Here is a 14,581-nt window from a genome sequence, read left to right on the forward strand (position 1 = left end):
ATTCACTAAAAAAAACTGACCATGTCATGAGTGATGTAATATGTGACGTCATCAGCAGTGCATTACATGCGCAAGTTATAGTGAGTCCAACTAACTATAACGTGGGAATTTCAATGGTTTTATGTCAGTAAAATTTCCAGCTAACTATAACTAGTGTGAAACCTATGTTTTTTTCTGTGAATTTAATAGGTTTTTTAAATGCTAATTCCTAACTATAACTGGTGTGAAACCTATGGTTTTTTCAGTGAATATATATATTCACTGAAAAAACCATAGGTTTCACACCAGTTATAGTTAGGAATTAGCATTTAAAAAACCTATTAAATTCACTGAAAAAACCATAGGTATATATATATATTCACTGAAAAAACCATAGGTTTCACACCAGTTATAGTTAGGAATTAGCATTTAAAAAACCTATTAAATTCACTGAAAAAACCATAGGTTTCACACCAGTTATAGTTAGCTGGAAATTTTACTGACATAAAACCATTGAAATTCCCACGTTATAGTTAGTTGTACTCACTATAACTTGCGCGCCTGCAATGCACTGCTATTGACGTCACATATTACATCACTCATGACATGGTCAGTGACATCACTCATGACATCACTGATGACACCATCCAGTGAATGTGTGTCTTTCTGAAAAATAAATATGTTTTATATATGTATTTGTAAAGGTCGATGGAAGAATAAATGTTTAAATAAGTGTGTAAATGGATGTTTTTAAAAAAAAATATTGATTGGTTAACTGGCTTATTAAGTGTATCTTAATGAATACATATATTAGCGAGTAATTTTTAAATATTTAAATAGATGTATCAGTGTTTCACTTTGTGTATAAGTGACTGCATGGGTTGGTGACTGACTCACTGTTTGTATGTGTCTTGAAGACATTATATGTGCAGGACTGTATGGGTGGATGAGTGTGTATATGTGTGTGTTAGTGAGTGAATGACTGTCCCACTAGTGTCTTTATTAGTAACGACGTATGTTTTAATCTAGTATATGTGAATATTGATGTATATAAGTGAGTATATGTGAGAGTGAGAGAGTGTAAGAGTTCCTGTTTAAATAAATATGTGTTTCTATAAGTGATTGTTTAAGAGAGTAAGTATGTGTAAGTTTCCTTAGCAGTAAGGTGGTAGTGTGTGTATAGTTGTATATGCAAATAAATGGATGTTCAATAGTTTATTTGCATGTGTGAGTATGTGTGTGAGTAACTTTTGGATGACTGTCGGTGTGTAACAGGATGTATAGGTGTATCACTACATATGATGAGTGAGTATATGTATGAGTGACTACATAGAACTGTTGGTGAATGAGTGGATGTGTATATAGATGGTGGAATTACTGAATTGGTTGTTGTAACTGGTATGGGTATCTCTATTTTTTTGAAAATGTTAGTTTCTATTTTTGAATATGTGTTTCAAGGGTTACATTACACTGAAAGGAGGTCTGTCACTCTGTCACAAGGATGGTGTCATCAGTGATGTCATGAGTGATGCCACTGACCATGTCATGAGTGATATAATATGTGACGTCATCAGCAGTGCATTGCAGGCGCGCAAGTTATAGTGAGTCCAACTAACTATAACGTGGGAATTTCAATGGTTTTATGTCAGTAATTTTCCAGCTAACTATAACTGGTGTGAAACCTATGGTTTTTTCAGTGAATTTAATAGGTTTTTTAAATGCTAATTCCTAACTATAACTGGTGTGAAACCTATGGTTTTTTCAGTGAATTTCATAGGTTTTTTAAATGCTAATGCCTAACTATAACTGATGTGAAACCTATGATTTTTTCAGTGAATTTCATAGGTTTTTTAAATGATAATTCCTAACTATATATAGGGCCTCAAACCTATGTTTTTTTCAGTGAATTTCAAAGGTTTTTTAATCGCAAATTTCTATTGCTATCAAATATAATATTTTTTATAATGAATCCTAAATTGTATATTTATGTAATACTATTTTTTATATGTATATTCTTCATTTTTTTATTTTTTTATTTTTTTTCCTTGGGGCGATCCCGGTGCGCGTACCGGTGAGCGCGCCGGTAAGCGCAGTCTTCCGGCGCGTCCCGGTACGCGTACCGGTGAGCGTCCCGTTAGTGCTATTGCCGCGAACAAAAACATCTCCGTGACGTATCGCGTAGCCGCGTCCGCGTGATACACACGGCGTGAGCGCACCCGGAAGCACCCACGTGCATACGAACGCGCTACGTAAGCGCCCCGGGTTGCGTAGCGTAAGCGCGTCAAGTCATGTGACCTGAAAATAACACTTTTCATTGGTTCAGAACAGTTTTGGTTTCCAAATGATGAAAGCCCGAGTCATGTGACCTGAAAATAACACTTTTCATTGGTTCAGGACAGTTTTGTTTTCCCAATGATGAAAGCCCCCACCTTTTTTCCTCATTCTCACTTTGTACTTTGAGTGAGGAAGACCTGTTTCCAAACCTATTAGTACCTATTTGTACTGAGAAATGGCTACAGTAGCAGCAGCAGCAGGAGCATCTCAGCCACCACCAGCACCACCACCAAGAAGACCACCACAACACCACAGTGGTGGAGATGAAGAAGGGGAGGAGGAGGAGGAGGAGGGGGAGAGGAGGAGGTTCCTGCCTGAAGATACTACCCCATATAAACCAAAGGAGCACATTATCTGGGAGTTTTTTTCAATCCCAAAGGACCTCAAGAAAGTAAATGCGCCAAGGGTTACTTGCTAATCTGTGGCACTGTACTTTCCAGGGGGAACCCTAACAAAAAGTACTCTTTTGGCAATAACACCATGATTTGCCACATGCAACGCCGGCACCCTAACACTTATGCTGCGGCAGAGGTCAGAGAACTGACCAGACACCCTTGCCAATCTTCTCCCAGCACCTCCAAAAGTAAGTAACCAACTCCATTGGGTCCAGAGACAAGGGAGATGGTCCCAAACATACAAACCCAGTTTGGACAATACAAAATCGTTTGTATATTTTGTGGAAAAACAATTACCTATGGTGAGCAAAGCATTAAACTCATCAACCATGCTGGTGACAACCACAATTGCCCAAAAAAACCTTAATTTTTTCCTGATTTTTTTTTGCTCCAGTTGAGCCGTTTACAATTCCCTGTTTTTTGTTTGTCCCCATAAAAATAACAAAAAAATATAAAATTGTTCATAAAAGCCAAAAAAAGTACAAAATGTTCAAAAAAACAATTAAAAAATATAAAACAACAAAAAGAAGAAAAAAACAGTTCTTTTTAGAACTACCTCCAACTACCGTCCCGGGCGCTCACCCCGCGCAAATCGAAAAAAAAAAATTGGCCCCGCGGGGCCCGTTTATGGCCCCTACATCAAACCTAGGGGGTCCGGGGGGGGTCTATCCTGCCCCCTTTTGGTCATTTCCCCCTTTGTTTTTGCCACCTCTTGTGTTTCCATCCTACCGAGACATTGTTTGGAATGTTGACAGACACCCGAGAGCCAATCAGCATGGTTTTTCACTCGCCGCAATTCTCATGTCACTCATGTTTTTTTTAAAAATTGTTCCTTACATGCTGATACTTATATACAATTTCTGTTTTTCCTTCCCCCTTGCCTCGCATTTCCTTCATGTAAAGTAATGCGATAATAGGCATTGTGTTAATAATTGTTGAACAAAACAATAATGCTGATAATTCTTCTCCTGATGATGATGTCATAATTTAAAAAGGCATCGAAACGTCGTCGACAAAAAACCCCATATGCAATATGATGAATGCTATATTGTTTGACGCAAAGGTATGGTTATGTTTAAGAGATTGAGTCTGTAGCACTGAACAATAGTCTACAGACAGATTTTCGCTTTGCCTTTTTGGCCATTTCTTTGTTGTTTTGTCTTAAATGTTGTGGGTCACGGCTGTGCCCACTTGTTATCTTGGTCTTAAAACTCTCTCTATGAACTTGATCATTTAAAATAAAATTCTTGTCCGGCTGGACAAAGAAGCATACTACTTATTAGGTGTATGATTATTACAAATCAGGTATGTTGACAGCACCAAACTGCAAGTCACCTGCGCATCCTACAGCATTTGCGAACCATTGTCAACAGCATTCCCACGACCCAGTAGCTAGAAAATTCATGGACAGACACAACAACAACCTAGATCACTTCAAATATTTTGTGATTGACAGTGTACCCCCTCCCAGGCACGGTGGCAACTGCGAAAAACAACTTGGACGACTTGAAACATGATATATTCTTAAGCATAACACTGAGCCTCCAGCAGGCCTCAACATCACAGAGGACCTACACAATTACCTATAATATTCCTGGTTACCTGGACTTATTGTTTCGTCCATTAACACATGTGGCTTAGCGCCGCCCATATTAGCCTCATCGTCTGACTCATGGATCAATTTCCTTGCATTTCGCATTTGCTTGCATTTCACTTTTCCAATCAATTGATCTCTCTTTTGTGTCCTGCTTTCTTGTCTACTTTCAGCCACAGTTTGCATGTTTCTTGGTTGGTTATGCTTGCCTAAATACTCCATAATGTGCCTTTCTTGCATTTTAGTCTCATTTGATATGTACGAAATGCGAAATGTATACGAGTTCCGGCTGGAATCAGTTGGTGGGTATGAGCTTAACTCTGTGACGCTTCCTCGACACCCCAGTGTTGGGACTATGTCGCTCTTTTAACTATTTTAACTCTTTTAACTGGGTTACAGCTCTTTGCCCGACCACTATGATTCTTACGACTTTAGCTCCTGTGCACACGTCAGCCTCTCTAGCCTGACTATCTTTCTATTAATCTTTCTTGTATTTCTTTTTGTCCTTATTATCGTTATCCCACATCTAACCTGGCCATAGTTTGACATCATATGCATGCTTCGCATTTGTGCAACTGATACTACTGCCCACCTGCGTAAAAATACCAAGCCTTACCACTTTTAGCATGCCAGGCTCTATAGGGCCTTATAGCTGATGCAGGATCTTGATAACCTCTCTAATCACACCAGCTTAGGTTTAATCTTTTTCCCTTGTGGTGTTAGGCACATTTCTTACTCCCGTGCATTTGTATGGACGCCGTCATCTATTTTATTTTTATTTTTACTTTTACTTTGAGAGAGCAAGTTCTCACCTCTTGCAGCAACTTTCACGGGTGGCTTGGCAGTGAACTACATGATTCGAGTCTGTTGATTATGTCTCTTGAAGACAGGCTTTACCATCTATGATTCACAGGTATGTAAACCTAACTGGGTAGAATTCACGTCTAGTTGAAAAAAAAATTAAAAATGAAAAAATTTTTAACATAGTAGAAATACTTGCTGTTCTACTTAAGTTGTAACGTACGTACAGCGGACCATGTGATGAAGGCTGCATACCAGAGGGGCGAAACGTGTTATTTGGACCTGTTGATGTTGCAATAATCACCACTTTACATCCACTTGGAGTCTGTGCCCATGTGTTCCTGGGTGACCGAACCTTAGGATTTCCCTTTTGGATATATATATACATGAATTTCTCTGCGCACAACAAAATGCTATTAACCATGATAAGAATCTGCCTTGAACAAAACTTCTTCTTATTTAACAACCAATTATATCAGCAGGTTCGAGGGGTCGCCATGGGGTCGTGTTTCTCCCCGAGTCTGAAAATTACAAAAAACAATTTGATGGACAGAATGTAGATCAATGTCTTACATTCACCCCAGTACAAGGATCTGGGCCTAAATCCATCGTTTTTTGCACTCCACACCACCCTGGGTTAGATAATGGCTTTATGCAAATCAGCTCTGACCCTGTGCCCCATGGGAACAGTCCAGTCCGAACTACACAGCCATATCTTTCCCAGACCGGAATCAAGCACCCGAGTCTAGCATGTCTTCACATGGGACTCTGGGAGGAGTGCGTGCTGGCGGTCCCCTGTTAGACACCATGCGGCAACATGTACCATTGTACTTATGGTACATAAACGATTTATTCTTAATTTGGCGGGGTTCTAAAACAGCAGCGCAGAGGTTCATTTCAGAACTTAACAAGAACGACCTAAATCTGGAATTTACTTCCTGCATAAATGAAAAAGCAGTAGTTTTCCTAGACACGGAAGTATATGTGTCAGGTGACAGATTGGCAACTAGAATGCACAGAAAGCCCACGGCAGGGAACACAATCCTACACGCGTCTAGTCAGCACCCCCGCCACCTGATTGACAGCATTCCATTTGGGGAAATGCTGCGAATCAGGCGTATTTGTAGTTCAGAAACGGAGTGCCACAAATTACAACTTGAAAGCAAAGAACGCTTTTTGGCTCGTGGATACTCTGTTAGAACAATTCAACGTGCTATAAACAGATCTCATACAATATCTAGAGATGAAGCTCTACTTAGAAAAGAGAGACCAAAGGAAGGGGTTACTGACAAAAGCAAATCGATCGCACCCAGAGTCATTGTCACTTTTAGTAGGCAACATAAAGAGATCAGACGAATCTTTTATAAAAACTGGAATCTAATAACGGGGGATCCCGTTATTGGCGAACATATGGTCAAAAAACCTGACATTACCTTCAGAAAGTCCGCTTCAATGTCAGACAGGCTAGTCAAGAACTTCCTGGAAAAACATATCTCTGACACTTGGGGAGCATTGGGAGGCGGTTTCAAAAGATGTGCTGTATGCAAAGCATGTAAAAACCGGTGCAGCAAAACTCAGTACACATCACCGTTTTCGACAAAACCTGTACAAATAAAAAAACGCATGTCCTGTAAAACTGACTTTGCTGTATATGTGCTGCAGTGCCCGTGTGAGCTTCGATATATAGGCAGCACTCGCTTGCCGGTGCACAGACGGGTATTGCAGCACATTAGAGCAATAGTGGGTAAAGACCAAACCTACCCTGTGGCACGCCACTTTGAAAAGGTCCACAACAGTGATCCGAAGGGCCTTTTATATTATGCTATAGATTGTGTGCTGCCCTTAAAAAGAGGAGGAGACAGGGATGCCAAACTACGCCTTCTTGAAACAAGATACATTATCGAACTTGACAGTAAGGCCCCTAGGGGCCTGAATGCAGGTGAAGATTTGTACACTTGTTTATAAGCAATCAATAATGCAGCTTATAAGCCCCTGAACAAATAGTGTGACATCTCAGAGGAATGTACATCTTTTACAGTGATCTTAGATCTGATAATTGACTGAATAGGTCGGGAGTTGTGGGATTAGTGATGAACTTACATCTTGGAGGTGGTGCGCGCAGGCTGCCATAAATAAGAAAGAAATAACATCCAATATAAGTAAAAAACATATTCTTTCACCTCCCACTCCATGAATGTGAAAATGAACTATATGTCATTTTTTCGCACAAATGAAAACTTAAAAAGGATAAAAAATACTAAAAGGAAAAGATATTAATCACATTATTATGTTTCACAGTTGTACAATATTTGCACTGGGGTCTTCTTTTTCGTGGGGTCATGAGAGGTTACAGTACTGTGGCACATAAGAACCAAGAGTTTCGTTGAAACTAGATTACAAATGTGGTCTTTTGTTCGCCTTTTAAAACTTAACAGTGGTTATTATTTTTTCATGTGCACAATTAAGTCGTATGATCAAGTTCTTAAAATTCTAATGGTACTTTGGTAATACAGGTTAAAAAGGTACACAGCACGTTGCACTTTACCTGCTTGAATTTGCACAATTTGATATTTTTATAAATATGAATTACATATAGGATTTGCATTATAGACACTAAGTCTTTTATTGTAAATAGTATGTATATATCATGAATTTTAATTATTTATGAAACTGTATATATATATTTGTCCTAAATAATGTAATTTCAGATTTCTGTACATTTGATATTTTTCTACAGAATTTTCAGTAGAATGTACATTAGTGCCATTGAGAACTCAATATGCATAGATAATTATGGCACTACGCCATTTATATGTGTTAACAATGAACTAAATACCGCTGTGTATATATGTATAGAAACTCAGACCACAATGAGTTAATTTGGGCGGTTTTTTATGTATAGAACTCCGCCTTTCATTGGTTCAGAAATGCCTTAAATACCCTCTTTTGAGCTCTACTAGCGTATCATGTGATCAAGCCTCTGGCTAGAGGCGAAACGCGTCATGCAGGACAGCTTGGGTGTTATTTGACGAAAATAAAGAACACTTAATTTTGCCCGAGATCTTGGGTCTGACTTGTTCGTTTTTCCGGAGCAGTGGAATTGTGATGCCGTCGGCATCAAGCGATACAGGACTTCATATATATATATATATATTACCTACTGGCGGTCGCCAGTAGGTATATATAGTTAGGATTTTTTCTCTATGGGATTTTTGAAAATTCTATGTCTAATAACTTTGGCGTTTGTGGACGGAATTGGCTGAAATTTTCAGGAAAATGGAACATTTTGTTTCTGAGCAGCCCCTGACAATTTGGGGGGGTTTCATCAAGGGGGGGCCGAGAAAAAATGGGGGTCCCAAAACACATTTTTCCCATGTTAATTTCCATAGGGCGGTTGGCCTCACTTTTAGCTCGAACGGCTGAATGGATTTGCACGAAACTTGGCAAAATTGTAGGGACTGTTAGCCCGATGTGCCTTTGCTAGGTCTCAATATATGTGCTCCAGTGGATTTTGAGTAATTTAGGTTCAAAAAAAGATATATATCTGGGCGGAGCCTAACCACACATCTGATCTGATTGGCTGTCAGCACTTCATCCAAGAAGTGTTGGCAGCCATCTTGGGACCAATATACATGATAGCACCTCATTAAAAAGCATTGTAGTTAATAGATGGTTTTAGGACTTTAGTTACATTATAAATCATTTGTTGATGGTACCATACTCGTTTTAGGAATTGTGGTGGGTTCTAAGGTGATTTTACCATGTGAAAAAACCTTCTGCTGTGATATCATGAATATTGTTTGAAAGAAAACTAATATCTCATGATTTTCCCACAGTGGTTTGGAAGGGGATCTATAAGCTAAACTGAAAACATATTTTCTGTAAATTCACATTATCTTTCTCAGTCATGTGAAAATGAAGTCTGACATTCTCAGTAAAACATGTACATCCAACAAGGACAGAGACTGTCAGTTGATTCCTTTGTGTTCTACTGCAGCCTCCTAGAGTGTTCTAAAGAACAACTAGAGCGCTAACAGTCCTACTTATTACAAAGGTATGGCACACCTGAAGCCATCTTGATTGGAATAAAGTGGTAACTCTTAAAACATTTAATTTAAAAAGAAACAACATGAGGGGGTATATTTTGCCATAGAAAGTATGATTAGTGCTGGAGAATGAAAAATTAGGGCACATTTTGAGTGACTTCTCAAATCCTTTTCTATTTCATTAAAACATTCTGACATGCAGTCTCCCAAAATGGCCACCAGAGACAAAAGAGCCCAAATGTAGCCCAAATATCACCCAGATGTAGCCCAAGTATAGCCCAATGACAGAATGTCCCAGAGTGTTCTAAAGAACAACTAGAGCGCTAACAGTCCTACTTATTACAAAGGTATAGCACACCTGGAGCCATCGTGATGGGAATAAAGTGGTAACTCTTAAAACATTTAATTTTAAAAGGAACAAAATGAGGGGGTATATTATGCAATAGAAGGTATTATTAGTGCTGCAGAAAGAAAAATTAGGGCACATTTTGAGTGACTTCTCAAACCCTCTTCAATTTCATTAAAAAAGTCTGACATACAGTCTCCCAAGATGGCCACCAGAGACAAAAGAGCCTAAATGTAGCCCAAATATCACCCAGATGTACCCCAAGTATAGCCCAATGACAGAATGTCCCAGAGTGTTCTAAAGAACAACTAGAGCGCTAACAGTCTTACTTATGACAAAAGTATGGCACACCAGAAGCCATCTTGATTGGAATGAAGTGGTAAGTCTGAAAACACTCAATTTAAAAAGGAACAACATGAGGGGGTTAATTTTGCCATAGAAAGTATGATTAGTGCTTCAGAAAGAAAAATTAGGGATCATTTTGACTGACTTCTCAAATCCTCTTCTATTTCATTAAAAAAATTCTGACATGCAGACTGAAACATGCACTTTGAATACCAGCAGCAGACGTCCCTGGTGAGCAGTAGCTTTACTACAGTGATCTAATGTGCAACTAGAGTGCTAACATTCAGAATTTATGGCAAATGTGTGACACATCTGAATGCCTTCTTGATGGAACCAAAGTAAACAAGCATTGAAAATGCAATAGATCTCGCCCTCGTTTAAGTTAAAGCCATTCTGTTTGTAATGAGGTGGCTTTTTAGCTTTGCTTTTATTAGTGTTTTTTCAACTTTCATGTAAATAACATGCATCTGTATGCATATAAGTATATGTATGCATGCATTTATGTTTGTATTTATATAGATATACAGATGATATATGTTTATATATGTATGTATATATATATATTCACTGAAAAAACCATAGGCTATAGACCATATATAGTTAGGAATTAGCATTTACAAAACCTTGAAAATTCACTGAAAAAACCATAGGTTATAGACCATATATAGTTAGGAATTAGCCTTTACAAAACCTTGAAAATTCACTGAAAAAACCATAGGTTATAGACCATATATAGTTAGGAATTCGCATTTACAAAACCTTATTTTACTCACACAAAACCATTGAAATTCCATATATAGTTAGTTGCACTAACTATATATCGCGCACCCGCAATCCACTGCTGATGATGTCACATATTACATCATTCATGACATGGTCAGTGACATCACTGATGACATCACTGATGACATCTCAAATGACATCACTGATGACATCACTGATGACAACATCCAGTGACTGTATGTTTCTGTAAAGTTAAAATATGTCTTACATATTGAAGAATGAGTGGATGTATAAGTGTCTGGATGAAGGATTTTGTAGGTGCATGACTGACTGTATGAGTGAGTGATTAAAAGTGTCTCACTGAGTGCATGGGTTAGTGACTAAACTGTCTTAATTTGTGCATCATTATGTCTGTTGTTCTGTAAACTGTTGCATGTGTTGATAAGTAGCTATATGAGTAACTATATGGGTTATTGATTGGTTGCCCAAGTATTTGTATGGGAGACTGAGTGTGTGTGTGGGTGGCTGGGAGGTGTATGACTCTGTGCATAGATGTGTGAGCAGTTGATTCACTAGATGTATGGTTTCAAAAGTGCATGTGGAAACAGCTGTATGGGCGGTTGACTGTGTGCATGAGTGTATTGGTGAGTGAATGGATATCTCAGTGCTACATGTCAAAGTAAGTACATATGTAAAACACAGTACATGTGAGAGTTGACATATAAATAACTGTGCATAAGAGCCAGTGAATGTGTGAGTGGCTGTATGGATCATTGTGAACTTGTATCAGGGATTGTATAAGAGAGTAAATATGTGTTAGTATATGTTTGAATAAGTAAAGTTTGTATAACTGTATAGTTGAGGAAATGGAGGTGTGATTGATTCTTTGCATGACTGACTAGGTGTGTGAGTAACTCCATGGATGAGTGACAGTCTGTGAGTGTCTGTTTACACTGATTGTATCTAAGGTTATATTAGAGTCTGAAGAGGTTCATCGTATTATCACATGAATGATATCATCAGTGATGTGATCAGTAATGTCAAATGAGATGTCATCAGTGATGTCATCAGTGATGTCATTTGAGATGTCATCAGTGATGTCATTTGAGATGTCATCAGTGATGTCATCAGTGATGTCACTGACCATGTCATGAATGATGTAATATGTGACATCATCAGCAGTGGATTGCGGGTGCGCGATATATAGTTAGTGCAACTAACTATATATGGAATTTCAATGGTTTTGTGTGAGTAAAATAAGGTTTTGTAAATGCAAATTCCTAACTATATATGGTCTATAACCTATGGTTTTTTCAGTGAATATATATATATCTCGCTCCTCCGTGCGCCATTAGCGGGGCACTTCGCGGTCGGGTGCCGTTTACGCGGTGGCGTTTACGCGCTTAATATCTCGCTCCAAATTTTCCCTCGTAACCAGGAAAAAACATAGCACTCTCGAGGCTTCTTAGGCTCAGCAGCAGTTTTATTTTAAGACAGACGCGTTTCGGAGTATATCCTTCGTCAGTGTCGCGATTTTACCAAAACATTGTAGTTGCGGCCATTTTTATGTAGAAAACCACGTTGCATAAGGGTAATGGTAAAAAACGGACTTGGTTGGCCCTACAGTTACATGGGCGCCATCTTAGAACAGTCAATATTCAATGTCTATTCATCACAACGGTCAATGGTCGATTTCATATCTCGACTTGAGTCAAGTTTTTCAAAACATTCATCTCAAAAAACAATTACATTATACACAATACATATTGTAATTAAATAACGCAGTGAATCGGCACTCGCAGCCTAATTCACATGAGGCTGCTTAAGTCCTTTGTTTACCAAGAGATTTCGCCGTGTATCGGCCCCTAAAAAAGGTTTTCACTTTGTGGTGTACGGATTACATACAATAAATAATACATTTCATTCATATTGTCTTATTTATTTTCTCAGATGGACTGCCAGTTCCTCCCCCCCATTAAGGCCTTTTGGTGTCTTTGTTTCTAGGTCAATTATATAGCGGGATTCGAGTCTTCTTAATTTAAGAACTCCATCATCGCCTCTAATGTGTGGAGGTAAGCAGTCGAAACAATAGTATTGCAACAGATCCCTGTCACTGTTATGTTTGACTGCAAAGTGTCGTGCTACGGGATAACTGAAATCCTTGTGTTTAATAGCACGCATGTGTTCCAGTATCCTGAGTTTTACCATATTAATAGTGCTTCCTACATACTTTAGTCCGCAGGGACAAACTAAACAGTATATTGCAGAAGCTTTTTGACACGTCATGAATTTGTTGTTGTGTTTCTTCTGCTTCACACCCTCAATTTTATATGATATTACTCTTTTGCTGGAAATACACGCTTTACATTTTCCACATGGAAAAAATCCTTTCATGTCTTTCAGGGTGCTTTGAGATTTAGGCACAGCTTTGTCTAGATGACTAAATACCAGACTGTCTCTGAGGGAACGAGCTTTTCTAAATGTCATCAGTGGGTTCTTAGGAATGTCTTTTGCTATAGTGGCATCTGTTTTTAGAATGTGCCAGTTTCTTTTTAAGATCTTTCTTATTCTGCCATATTCGTCAGATTAATGATGGTTCGATTGTACCTTGCTTCTACCATCTTTTGCCTCTCTTGCTACTGGTGATTCTAGTCGTTAAAGGTGCTTTTGCCCGACCTCTTCCTGCCCCCCCCCGTCTTGTTCTTCTGGTTTTTCCGGGGGCCTGGTCTTTCCTCCCCGAAGCCAAGTCTGTCGCATTAGGAGAAACTCCTGTTGAAAAGGGGTTTGCTGTGTGTCGGTAGATGGTCCTGGTAATTCGTCTCCCGATTGGTCCACGTCAGTCATTTCTGATTCAGATGTTTCTACTCTTGACGGTTTTCCTTGACTGGCATTTTTGTTTCTCGCCAAATCCTTCCGAGGTAGGTCGTTTTTTTGGGAAAACGTTAGGACACGTCCCAGCGCGTAATCCCTCTCATCCCGATCAAATTTTTCTTCTTTGCGTTGGCGGATTTTTGTTTCATATTTGGCCAGTCTATTCTTCATCGCTTCTCTTAATTTTTCCATAGATTCCTTATCGATATTTTTCTTAAGCTCTTCCTCCAAGAGCTCAATTTCTTTAAGGCCTGTGTCGCGATCGCTCCAGGCGAACTGGACCAAAATTTCCAGCATACCTTTGCAGGATGCTGCTGTATGTGCCGCCCATGCCTCTAGGAGTTTAGGGTCAGGGTTCTCGTAGGCTGGGACAGTGTAAATTCTCAATCCTCTCAGGACTCTTGCCACTTCTATATAATTTTGTAGGGAGGTGGCCTCCCACCATTTCCGCACCTCACGTTCACACAATCTTTTGAGTTTAGTAAATTGTGTCGACAAGTCTTTAGAAACACTTTCAGTGGCATTGCTCTTTTTGTTGTTGTAATCCGTGGTATTTTTCTTTTTAAACATGTTGGCAGCCGCCGCATTTCGCTCATTTACACTGTACATTTTTAAGCGTTTTTGGTTATTTGCGGTTCCTCCGAGCCCGGAGACCGCTGTCAGTTCAATAAACCTGCCGCGAGACTAGATCCTCTCGACCCGCTCCTCACACCGGTAACACACAGGGTTTCAAACACACCATATGGCTTACCGTGGTTCAACGCGGTTTGCCTCTTCCGTTTGGGTGTGTGTTCTCTTCCGATAGAATTCGATTTCCCCGGATCCGTGTTGTAGCGGTGCCTCCGCTTTTAATATCTCGCTCCTCCGTGCACCATTAGCGGGGCACTTCGTGGTCGGGTGCCGTTTACGCGGTGGCGTTTCCGCGCTTAATATCTCGCTCCAAATTTTCCCTCGTAACTAGGAAAAAACATAGCACTCTCGAGGCTTCTTAGGCTCAGCAGCAGTTTTATTTTAAGACAGACGCGTTTCGGAGTATATCCTTCGTCAGTGTCGCGATTTTACCAAAACATTGTAGTTGCGGCCATTTTTATGTAGAAAACCACGTTGCATAAGGGTAATGGTAAAAAACGGACTTGGTTGGCCCTAC

Source organism: Lissotriton vulgaris, chromosome 2_1, assembly GCF_964263255.1.
Source record: "Lissotriton vulgaris chromosome 2_1, aLisVul1.2, whole genome shotgun sequence".
Classification (NCBI taxonomy): Eukaryota; Metazoa; Chordata; class Amphibia; order Caudata; family Salamandridae; genus Lissotriton; species Lissotriton vulgaris.